Source organism: Podarcis vaucheri (assembly GCF_965113315.1).
Source record: "Podarcis vaucheri genome assembly, chromosome: 2".
Lineage (NCBI taxonomy): Eukaryota > Metazoa > Chordata > Lepidosauria > Squamata > Lacertidae > Podarcis > Podarcis vaucheri.
This window is the reverse complement of record NC_138760.1, coordinates 99,119,617-99,133,000: the sequence shown is the minus strand read 5'-3', so window position 1 is coordinate 99,133,000 and position 13,384 is coordinate 99,119,617. Positions and strand designations below refer to the sequence as shown.

The following is a 13,384-nucleotide window of genomic DNA, read 5'->3' as shown; positions in this document are numbered from 1 at the left end:
ACATTTGCTTTGTAATTGGCATGCCATTGTTGCTTGCACCTAAAATATGTAGCTGTCCTTTAAGCACAGGTGTATGTGTGCCCACGCATAGTGAAAGCAATAATAAAATCCAGTAGACCACACTCACGCACGCACACAAACACAGAGAGAGATGGAAAAGATAGAAGAAATGTATGCAGCCACATTCTTCCCTACACCAGAGAAGTATACACATATCTAGGTATAAGTATAAGCCAGGGAAGTCAAATAGTGCTACTGCAGACACTGGGTCCTGAGTCACTGTTCATGAAAGGAGAGCTTTGCAAATGGATGAGCCTGTTCTACTTAGAGGACACGTAGTGTTGTGGAGCTCTTCCTTGAATAGAAGGCTATTGTGTTGGGGGGGGGGACGTCCGATCCAAGCCATCCGCAGCAATCCAGCCAAACAGCCTCATCTATCAAATTGGGCACCCCCCACTGTGGAAGCTTGAGACTGCAATTCTAAACACATTCAGAAGGGTGAAAGCCCCACTGAACTCGGTCGCTTATGAGAAAACAACACATCGGACCGATCCGTTAGGGTTCTCCGCTGTGGACGGCTCTAGATCACAGCCTTTGCCTTTTTATTCTTGCATCTCTTGTGAGAGCAGCTCTTCTTCAAAAAGCAGCTTGGAGAAAGTTGCACATCCCCCACCCACCACCCACCCCGCCGCCACCTCCCTGCCATCCTCCTTTCGTCGTCCTCCATCTGGGCTGGCTGCCGCACTAAGAGAGCAATTGTTTTTAATGCTCATTAATAAAATATACTTCGAAAGGCAGCCTCATGGAGCTGTTTCAGACATCGGTGCTGGTATTAATTATTAATCCTTTTCTGTTCCTATTACAAATTGCCTGTCACAGAGGTCATAGAAAGGAGACTGTAGAAACAGTGATGGTTCACAGACTTGTGCATGTGTGCAAAGGTGGTCATTCCTGTCTGTTTCTGCCATGGTCTTAAGTCATTTTTCTTCTGGCTGCTCAAAGGTAAAAGCAAACTGACTGATGGAAATGGCTATCAAAGTAGGACTGGAACCATCAGGACATGAAGTGCTTGGCGAACAGTCTGCTTTAATGCTCTCTGTGGAACCAGCACAGAATGAACTTCTCTACCCCCGACTCTGTGTTATCCCTTGTAGGGAAACGTACTGTCATAATTCACACTATGACTCGTCTTGCTCAGCATTATGGCTCGTTTGTGGAAAGCTGGTCAGGGGGATGTCAATTCCTGTGGAGACTATAATGTGTAGCCCACTTCAAAGTATTCAAGTGGTGATAAATTTGTATCCAGGCGCTTATTCGAGAGTGAGTATATTTATATGTGGTTGGTGGTGGTTTCAGTCATCCTGTGTTAGGAAGCAGGCTTCTTTTTAAACATGCGCCATGAGAAAAAGGAAAAACCTCAAGCTGGCAAGAAGCTGAAAGGTTTCTTATTACAAAAGAGATTTATATGCATTTTATCAACGCATTTTGAGATATCCTTGGGTTTGTTTTGACATATGCAATATGAGACTGAATGACTTAGTCCAAATGGGAGTCCACAATGTATTGTATCAGGGGAAACTCTTGCAGAAATATGTACATGAGTCAAAACTGCATATAAAAATGTGTTTATTAGGAGAAATTTGAATGCTGATGAATTTTCATAAATCTATATATTTTTTAAAAAAACACTAGACAAACGCGATTTTCTGCAAAATGTGAAGAACTGAATTTAGGATTGGAAAAATGAGAAACCTAGAACCAAAATTGTCAGATCTTCCCATCCCTTCTCCTAGACAGAGGGTCTTTTCTGTAGCAGTATCCCAGTGGTGGATCTGTGATCTTGGAGACATTTAGCTGGCATATTTATTACTTTTAAAAATTATTATTATTATTATTATTATTATTATTATTATTATTATTATTAAACTTATACCCTGCCCATACTACTGGATTGGCCCAGCCACTTTCTGCAGCTTTCTAAAATCTTTTAAAAGTAATCAATATTGCCCATCATAAAACTCAAACCAAAACCAAAACCTGGTACTTCTGTTGCTGTTTACCTGCACTGGTTTGCTTTCAGTTCATTCGTTTGTAATTATTTATTTTACTTATTATATTTATATCCTGCCTTTCTCCCAAGTCAGAATTCAAGGCAACTTCCAACATTTAAAAGCACCAATTATGGAATACAGAAGAATAAAAATAAACTAGTAATAAGCAATAATTAAAACAACAACATCACAACATAGTTGAAACCAGCAATTAAAATACAATTTGTCCTGACAGCATCATCTGCGCCTATGTTTCCAAAGCCTCTCTGAACAGGAAGTTCTTAACCTGCTGTCAGAAAGAAAACAAAGAGGGAGCCATTTTAACTACTCTACTCATTCATTCTTGGTACTGCCATGTTGCTTTAAGGGCTCTTACAGAGCCATGGTGATAGGGGTAATTATATATACTCTGGATATGGCTTATTTGGTTATAACCCGTACATTCCATGAGCAAAAAGCTGGATCCAGGTTCCATCTTGAGCTAGTATGGGGAGGAGAGAAGTGACACATAAATAGAGAGGATCAATTTATGATAGAGAGGAAAAATTTATGCAGCTCTTTGTCTGTCTGTCTGTCTCTGATGAGGAAAGAAGCCTTGGACTCATTGTGCAAATTTACTGTTCATACCAGACAACATTCAATTATCTGCAGTTTGGTCCCCTCGGTTAAGGAAATCCAAGGCGATCATCCATGAATCCCTCATGTACTGTAGGCTTTAAGCCAATGGACTAGAAAGAACTGATATTAGTTTAGATAAAAGGCACAGAAGGAAGGACTTACTAATGTTTTTTAAATCATAAGAAGCCTGGTAAAAGTATAGCTTGGAGCTAATTTCAAGTACTAGTTCCTAAACTGTTGGTTAGCGGAAGCCAGGATCACAGTAACTGTCCCCTGCAGTGCAATAATGTTCAAATGCCATATAAATATATGGGCACATTGATCCCTTGCGCTGGATTAAATGATATCATCTGTGGCAGAGTCTAAGCTTTCTTAATAATCTTTATGGTCACAAGATCAAGAGAATTTATAGATGACAACTGTAGACGTTCTGCAACTAGATGTAAACTGCACCATTCAGAGCAAAATCTTCAGGTCTGCATATCTAAGAAGCTTGAGCTTTTGAAGACAGAACAACATTTCTGATGTCACATTTCCCAATTGTGTCTTTTAGTAGTGTAATTAAAAATTGTTATGTCTGCCTGAACTTCAGCTTGTACATTCATCATCATGTTTGTGGGATTTGTTATTTAATATTAATTTTATTTTTTTCTGTATTGTGGTCATAGAACCACCAGAGAGCTATCTTTAAACGATATTTTAAAATAGCTAAATAATTATAATGACAGTAGTAATAATAATATTAGCATATAAGGTAAAGGTAAAGAATCCCTGGATGGTTAAGTCCAGTCAAAGGCAACTTTGGGGTGCGATGCTCATTTTGCGTTTCAGGCCAAGGGAGCCAGCGTTTGTCCACAGACAGTTTTCTGGGTCATGTGGCCAGCATGACTAAACCACCTCTAGCACAATGGAACACCGTGGCAGAAACCAGAGCACACGGAAACGCCATTTACCATATACCTTGGTACTTAGACAGCTTGGCTCCCGAACAAATCGGCCTCTGAACACCGCCAACCCAGAAGTGAGTGTTCCTGTTGGTGAACATTTTTTGGAAGCCGAACGTCTGATGCGACTTCTGATTGAATGCAGGAAGCTCCTGCAGCCAATCGGAAGCCGTGTCTTGGTTTTCAAATGGTTTCGGGAGTCAAACAGATTCCCGGAACAGATTATGTTTGACAGCAAAGGTACCACTGTACTATATTATATTTAGCATATACTATATTAGACCAATAGGAGTTCAGCCTTACCATCAGCCTGACGATGACCAACATTTTGGGTTAGAACATCACCTGCACTCCACACATTAGCAAGGTTCACCACATGCTTGAGGTGGTGGACGATTTTGTTGGCCTGAGTTCCACCATAACCAGCAATCTTTCCATCCCTGCTGAACTTGACAAGCATATTGGCAAGGCAGCTAAGGCAATGGCTCGTCTATTCAAAAGGGTATGGGAGAATGTGATGCTAACATTCAATACCAAGATGAAGGTCTACCAGGATTGTGTGTTGAGCATGCTGCTTTATGGAAGTGAGTTGTGGACAACTTACAACCCGCAGGAACGATGCCTCAATGCCTTCCACATGTGCTGCATCAGGAAGGTTTGGGGTATCACATGGCAAACAAAGATGTGCTCTCCCAAGCCCATATTCCCAGCATGTTTGCACTTGTGTCTTAGGATTCCCAAGGACGTGCTCTACGGGGAGCTAACTTCAGGCACCAGGCCCATTGGCAGACCAGCTTCAGATCCTTTCCCAGTCCTTTAGAAGTGGTGTTATGTGGGAAGCTACCTTATGCTGAATCAGACAACTCATCCATGTATCTCAGTATTGATTACAATGACTTGCAGTGTTTAGCATCTTTCAGTCAGGGGACATTTTCAACCCTACCTGGAGATGCCAGGAACTGAGCCTCAGACCTTCTGCATTCAATGCAGATGCCCTACCACTAAAGCAGATGTCATGCCACTATGTGGTATTGGCAGTATGCCTCCTTCAGTGAAAGCTGCTGTGTTCTAATATCACATCAAGCTTCCGATCACTCTTCAAGAATAGCTCTGTGTAAAGCTTACTTGTTACACAGTAAGCAAGTTTGAGACTGCAGAAATAAATGTGCAATATGATGACAGCGCAGCAGAGCATATGGCAAGCTTTTCTAAACTTCGCAGAGGGAAGATTTTTTCAGTGTTATCCCAGTAGTGCATAAGACCTCCATTTCTGGTTTCAGATAAATTCAGTCATAACCAGCGCTATTCTTCTAGAAAAAGAGATGCTGGAACTCACCATGAGTGCCTCCCTTGTTCTTTTATAATGGCAATGGAGAGGTGCCGGAACTGAGTTCCGGCGAGTTCCGGCTGAAAAAACAAACAAACCTGGGTCATAAGCCTTTTAATCGAGTTTGTTTTCAAGTGTTGTACAGTGGTACCTCGGGTTAAGAACTTAATTCATTCTGGAGGTCCGTTCTTAACCCGAAACTGTTCTTAACCTGAATCGGAGCTGCTGCTGCCACACAATTTCTGTTCTCATCCTGAAGCAAAGTTCTTAACCCAAGATACTATTTCTGGGTTAGCGAAATCTGTAACCTGAAGTGTCTGTAACCCGAGGTACCACTGTATTTTTGAAATGTTGTAATACATACATACACACACACACACACACACACACACACACACTAAAATGGATGAAATAGATAAGGGAATGTAGACTGCATAGTAAGAGCTTGAAAATACTGTTGCATGCCACCTAAATCCTTACCCAGGATCTGTGTTTTCTTTGGGAATGAGGCACAGCTGAAACAGTGTCTTTATGCAAGCAGCCTTGAACATGGTTTGAACTGTGGAAAGGCAGCATACAAATGAAATGATGTGTGTATGTATGTAAGAAAGAAAATTGAAAAATAAAATCTTGACACACGCCATACACAAAGTTCACTAAAACAGCTGGTAAAAATAACAGCCTTAAAAAATTCTGTGGATAATTAAAAGATTGATAGAAGAGTGACTAGTGGGGTGCCACAGGGTTCTGTCTTGGGCCCGGTCTTATTCAACATCTTTATCAACGACTTGGATGATGGACTCAAGGGCATCCTGATCAAATTTGCAGATGACACCAAACTGAGAGGGGTGGCTAACACCCCAGAAGACAGGATCACACTTCAAAACGACCTTGACAGATTAGAGAACTGGGCAAAAACAAACAAGATGAATTTTAACAGGGAGAAATGTAAAGTATTGCACTTGGGCAAAAAAAATGAGAGGCACAAATACAAGATGGGTGACACCTGGCTTGAGAGCAGTACATGTGAAAAGGATCTAGGAGTCTTGGTTGACCACAAACTTGACATGAGCCAACAGTGTGACGCGGCAGCTAAAAAAGCCAATGCAATTCTGGGCTGCATCAATAGGAGTATAGCATCTAGATCAAGGGAAGTAATAGTGCCACTGTATTCTGCTCTGGTCAGACCTCACCTGGAGTACTGTGTCCAGTTCTGGGCACCACAATTCAAGAAGGACACTGACAAACTGGAACGTGTCCAGAGGAGGGCAACCAAAATGGTCAAAGGCCTGGAAACGATGCCTCATGAGGAACGGCTAAGGGAGCTGGGCATGTTTAGCCTGGAGAAGAGGAGGTTAAGGGGTGATATGATAGCCATGTTCAAATATATAAAAGGATGTCACATAGAGGAGGGAGAAAGGTTGTTTTCCGCTGCTCCAGAGAAGCGGACACGGAGCAATGGATCCAAACTACAAGAAAGAAGATTCCACCTAAACATTAGGAAGCACTTCCTGACAGTAAGAGCTGTTCGACAGTGGAATTTGCTGCCAAGGAGTGTGGTGGAGTCTCCTATTTTGGAGGTCTTTAAGCAGAGGCTTGACAACCATATGTCAGGAGTGCTTTGATGGTGTTTCCTGCTTGGCAGGGGGTTGGACTCGATGGCCCTTGTGGTCTCTTCCAACTCTATGATTCTATGATTCTATGATTCTATGATATTTGGTTTATTTTCACATATATACAACCTGAGCCTGCAATGGAGGGGTTAACAGCATTAACATCCCAAAAGAGTCTTATTTCTCCCTTAGCTGCAGCCTTGGTTTCAAACAGAAATCAACCACTGCTATTTCTCTCTGGCTTTCCAACTTGCAGCTTTGCTTCTCAGTCACACCATGGCAAAACTCAACTCTAAACTCATGCTTTGTCCTTCTAACCATCTCTGAGTTGTGGGAGGGGCCTCACCCATTTGCTGTCTTACACAGAACCCACTTTCCCTGCTGCCTTAATGGCCCATTACCCAGGTGATCACCTCAACACAAGAGGTGGGCAGAAGTATACAGCCTACCCCACCAAACTCATAACAACACAATTAGAATACATAAAATATGCAAGAAGGAAATTGTCCACATATAATAGCAGGGTGTCTTATTGTCAGCTGGCTCCCATAGTTATATTGTCATCAAGAACTCTTCACACAAGATGGTCTCCTACATGGACATCACTTTGATACAGCAAAACTGTTCTGTGTGAAATGGCCTTTATTGCTGAAACATCTAGAAACCAAGCTTCAGGTCAGCAGCAATCTGGATTGAAATAAACTAGGATTCCTGCACAGAAAACAGACAACCTGAAGAATGAGCACCAAAACAAAGAGGCCTCCAGTGACCTCTTTGGAACATGGAGACAAGAGCATGGGAAGCTGCCTTACACTTTTGACCACTGATATCTCAGGCAGTATTGTCTACTGGGATGGCTCAGTTGGTAGAACCTGAGACTCTTAATCTCAGGGTCATGGGTTTGAACCCTACCTTGGGCAAAAGATTCCTGTGGTGAAAGGGAGTCAGACTAGATAAACCCTCATGGTCCCTTCCAACTCTACAATTCTATGATTGGCAGCAGCTCTCCTAAATGGCTCAGCATTAGATTATGTTGGCATTGACACTGACCAAGGCAGAACGTATCAGGACTTGCATCATGCAATCTGAAGGAGAAGGAGAAAAAGGGGGTTCTAAGGAAGACAGGGGCACTAATTTGGTACAGTTGCAGATTAAAGTATATGGATACATAGGTACATAGCTGTGTGAGTAATCCAAAACTCATATTAATGTGTAGAGTACTGAACTGCTATGCATACCTAAAGCACAATAACTATTTTTTTATAGCAAAGGTGTTAGATAAAGCAATGTTGCAGGTTTTACTCGCAGGCATTTTTTTGTTTCCTTTTAGCTTCTTTCCCTGACTACGACAGTGGCATTGTCCACAGGCATCTTGTATCTAGGGGCCTGCTGTTTTCAGTATTACCTCCTTGGTAATATAGGAAAATGGTATTAAATATAAATGTCATAGAGGAAACAAAAAGGCCCCATTTAGATTCTGTATTCAAACTGTCAGAAATAGTAGCCATGCATTCTTGACGTCAACAGTGCCAAGAAAATAGAAAGGGTCTGGGAATATTTGAACTCTAAAGTAGATTCCCCCCCCCTTAGTCTGAAATGCAGTTGAGAGGCAAAATCTTCATGAATATTAATTTGTTGTGCATAATGTAGGCCTATTAATATGAATGAAGCTTACATAACTCAAATTTAAAATTTTTAAATGCACAAAAATTCATTAGAATGCTAGGGAATGTTTTCATTATTGCACCACTTTTATGTAAAAGTAAGTCAATGTAAATAAATAGGTGTAAGGGAAATATCCGCATCGAGCTGAATATTAACAGGGGCATCGCAACTTCTTTTTCCACTGTCCTAAATAGCCAGGCTATATGTAATTACACTGTTGTGGTTGTTACCAATTAAAGATAGCTCAAGATTACAAAGGTTGCAAGCCTTCCAGCTAAATACAGGCCACCAGCCATTTATAATTGCCCACAGCAGTCTAGGGTGACAAAACCAAGAAGATTGCTAAGTACTGGCAGACCGGATTGGTGGGTCACAAGTTGTGTTCATTTTTGGCACCTTTCATAAGCTTGCCTCCTGGGATGAGCACTGCATCCCATGATCACTTGCTTGTGGTAACGGCCTTTCACAACCATGCGGCGACTTGATAGCTGAAGTTAATGTACAGTAAACATGCTTCTCCATACAGAGCCAAATCTGCACTTTGATGGGTACATAATGTTCATAAATGGGTGAGTTGTGCATTTATTTTAATGTCAAGAGTATATTGTACTTTCAAATTTCCTCCTTGATGGAAATCAAAGAACAGAAGGGCATCAGAGGCTCTGTAGTCACAAGACATTTGTATACTAGGTTGGTGGTGGAACACCCTCTCCAGTTAAGTTTTTTCTCTCCTTCCACTTATATTTTCTGCTGGCTCTGTTGTTCAGCTCTCTGTTTTTATATTGGGATATTTCTTTGGGGGTTGTGACCAATACTAGCCCTACTCAGACCAGACCCACTGAAATGAATGATTCAAAGCCAGTCATGTTCATCAGTTTTAACGGATGTACTTCTGTTCATGTTTTACTGTTTGAATGACTGCAAGACTCCATTTACAGATAGGTAGCCGTGTTGGTCTGCCATAGTCAAAAATAAAAAAAATTCCTTCCAGTAGCACCTTAAAGACCAAATAAGTTAGTTCTTGGTATGAGCTTTTGTGTGCATGCACACTTCTTCAGATACACTGAAACAGAAGTTGCCAGATCCTTCTATATAGTGAGAAGGTGGGGAGGGGTATTACTCAGTTATTTTATTTATGCAAGACTCCATGAAAGGCAGGGTAAAAGTTTGTGGACTCCAATTCTGTACTAACTTACTCTAGAGTAAGTTCAATTGAAATCAGTGGGACTTACTTTTAAGCAGACATACGTTTTGTCTGTTTTATAGATGGCTTTAAAAACAACAACCAACAACCTATCCTTCAGTCCTCAATTCAGACATACTTTTTCATATGATAACAAACAGAAGGGAAATGATGTTGAGGAATGGATGGAAGTGGGGAAGAGCGCAGGCATGAAACAAAAATACCACTCATAGCTATTCATGGAGGGTAAGAACAGCAGACCAAATATTATTTAAAATAACCAATTTGTCTGGGATGTGAAATGAGGTTCCTTCTAATACATGCAAATCATTCTGTCTCAGGCTCCCTCACTAATCAGAGGAAGGGATGATGGTTCCTATTTAACTCAGTTCACTTCCATTGCCACGTGAAAGTCACTTGTCTGTCACCAACTGTGATTTTAGCTTGTTAATTTCAAGAGATATTGACAAGCGCTTTAATTCACATACAAGATTAATGGGCTGCATAGGGAAGCAATACCCCAGAGTCAGACAGCCCTTTCACACTTGTAAATTGTCCACATTGTAAAAAGCTTTCCCTCCTGTTGTAAACAGGGCTGGAGCTGTTAATAAAGGAGCTTTTGTTTGGCATCTCAGGGTGAGATTTCAATGGGCTAGCTTGCAGAGTAAGCAAAAACATTCCTCGCTGTGGGAGCTGCATTGAAGCCTGTTGCTAATTGCTCCTCAGGAAAGCCGATGAAGTTCCACAATAATTTCCCATCCTTTTGTCCAGGAATAAAGTGCAGTGCTGGCAAGCATGCTTGAGGAAGCTTGGATCCATACCAAGGATCAGAAGCGCTGCAAGGAACCTGGGATGCCTGAGTGCCCTGACATATTCTTTGCGGTTTAGCCACGGCAGGTGTCTCTCAGAAACCATGTTGATAATGGTGGCTTATAGGGAAATGATGCACTTTCTTCAGGACTTGACTTTCCATTCTGCAAATGGGGAAATGAACTGATTGTTAATGTTGAGCGATGAAGCACTGAGAATATTTTATTTCTTTATTTCCTGCCCTTTACCCAAATGTTCCAGGGCTGCATAGAAAACAGTTTAAAACAAGTTACAATCATAAAAATAAGATGGGTCCTAAAATATATACAGTCATACCTTGGATCTCAAATGCCTTGGCTCCTGAACAAATCGGCTCCTGAACGGTCAAAACCCAGAATACTGGTTTTCAAACTATTTTTGGAAGCCAAAAGTCCGCCTCGGCTTCCAATTGGCTGCAGGATGCTTCTGCAGCCAAATGGAAGTCACGCCTGGGTTTTGAATGGTTCTGGAAGTTGAACAAACTCCCAGAATGCATTCTGTTCAAGAACCAAGGTGCGGCTGTACACCTCAAGTGTCTTCAATATACTCAGGAAGCTGTACAATGAAGTCGCCAGATGCACCTCTGTGGGGAAGGAGTTCCAAAGCTTTGGGGCCACCACAGAGAATGCTCTGTTCTGAGCCACCCACCCCTTGAGCCTCTGAGGGTGGAGGGACCGCCACAAGGGTCCTACCTTTCCTCTGAAGAGGTCAGGGTGGTATACAAGCTTCCTGCTTCCCCATTCTACCCTCACAACATTCAGAAGCCATGGACATGGATAATGGCCCAAGTAAACTTTATGGCTGAGTGCTGATTTTAAACTTTGTCTCCCAGGTCCTAGTTCAACACCCTAACCACTCCATTGGCTCTCATTTGGGTGCCAGTGAGCCCAGATACTGAGTGATATTTTAATTGTTATATTTAGCCATAACCTTTGGAATTTTCTAGGCAACCAAAACTCCTGTCCTTGGGTCCAGTACACCTCCAAGTATCAGGCCTGGTTTTGTAGCAGAGCCACATGCAGCCTCCAAGTGTGTAGGAGTCCCAAGTCTCTCCCAGAGTGTAGAAATAAATCACAGGAAACTAGGGAGGTACTGAGCAGCATAATTCTGTTCCATTTCAGCTTCACTTTCCAGTCATTGGTCTGTTCTGTCCCATTTTTCATGGATTTTAAAAAAAGAATACACAAAAAGTACACTTAAATCATAGTTATTTTTTTACACATGTTTTACTGAAATATTGACGTAAAATACACATTTTTACCATTGCTTTTTAGTGGGAGTTGCAATCCAACAGCCAAGTGAATTTGAGAGTGTAAGATCTGGTCAATCCACAGTTGGACAAGTCACTTGATAAGCTGTTGCAGTTGATGCTGAATCATAGCCTGGCAATGTAGAAGTACTGAATAAATGTGTATGTGCAGAGATGGAGCTTTTGAATTGTTCAGCAAACATAAAAGCTCACTTTCCCCCTGATTATTTCATCATGTTGTTTACCTTTGAGTGCACACAAATTGCATGAGTACCAGAAAGCAATACAGCATAGCTCAGAATGTCACAACCCTGGTTTTTTTGTGTTTTTTTTAAACTTGTAGCATATGTTTGGAAGCAGAAAATGGGAAAATCAATGCAGCTAAATCAGATCAGATATTCTGAAATGTACAAAAGCTGAGGATGCATGAATTGCTTTCCTCTTGGCTTCTCTGTCTCTGGTCCAGATGGTATCCTGCTGCGTTACACACCAGTTCTGGTCTGGAATTACTGTTAGTGCTGTTATTTCATCGCAATTTAAAGATCCCATGTATGTAGGGAAGTTGTGCTATCACAGTCATGGTAAGCTAATCCTCTACAAGAGTTTGTATACTGATCTTTACTGGTAAAGTCCCATCAGGACAATTGGATGTGGTTGGGGAATTTGGAAAGGGAAATGAAGAAGCATCCATCCATCCATCCATTTGTTTTAATTTGTTATATATATATCCTGATTCCAGTCCTCCTATGGAAATGTCAAGGTGTTGGATGTTGAGTAGTCAGGTTCAAATCCTTACTCTAAAACTTAATGACTGGCCAAACACTAGTCACTTTATTTCAGGGGTACTGTTCACTTTAACATGGGGGGACTCCATTTGTCATTCTGTCTCAGGTGGCAAAATGACTTGGACCACTCCTGCTGGTTTATTTACAGCCAGCCATTTGCAGAGCAGAAGCGATACTTTTGGGTGTCTTTAACTTCTGCTCCTGGATTTTCCAACAATCACATCCACTATCCGAGTGAGCCACCGCCATGTCAGCTCACAATCTTTGAGCTACAGCGCTTCCTGGCCTGATAAATCAGATTCAGATAAATATATATATGCCTCCTTCCATAATATCTCTCTTTAACGAACATGAATAATTTGACAACATTTTAAATTTTCATACGGAATTTTACCTCAGATTTGGAAGTGGTGCATGCAGAACATTACAACATGCAGGGGGAAACACTAAATGTAAACATGATAAATCAAAAAGAATAAAGTCTTCACCATGGACGAACTTCATCTCAATGTAATTTGGGGTGCCCTACTTAAGTTTCAGTTTTCGTTGCTGGCCCTCCCTCAGGCAGAGTGAGGGAACCAATGCTGTGGTGCAGAAGCAGTAGTGAGGACAATGTTGGACAACAAAGCTGTTTATACCACACAGCATGCCTTGTAAGTTAGTTAGCTTACTTTTCGTAGGTGCACTGGAAGTAGCTCTGCCATCTCTAGTGCTGAAATAAGATTAAACTGCCAGTCCAATTGGCTGTGATGAGGGACACCGTCTTCTCCGTCACCTCAGACAGCAAGATGGCATGTGCTAGGGTTGCCATATTTCAAAAACTTAAAAACCAGGACACCCCAAAGGTTGTTGAGCTTTTCTTAGGAATACCTCAACCTTGTTGAGCTTTTTAAAGACAATCCCTGACATTGTTGAGCATTTTTCTTTACAAAAACACTGAGAAAAATGCAATTTTTCGATTGACTTGCCTAAGATCCAGGACAAAGTGCAGCCTTTTGGAAATTCCTCCAGATGTCAATTCTGCCTTTGAACTCCCAGTATTTCATGTGAGTGATATAACATGTATTCTACATGTAACATTCAAATATAATACAGTCATA

General features: G+C 41.4%; 1 protein-coding gene across 7 annotated transcripts in view; it reads left to right on the top strand.

The window, feature by feature from the left end:
• CNTN6 (contactin 6) overlaps nucleotides 1-13,384 on the top strand; it is a 194,000-nt gene that overhangs the window by 79,882 nt on the left and 100,734 nt on the right. The window lies entirely within an intron of this gene.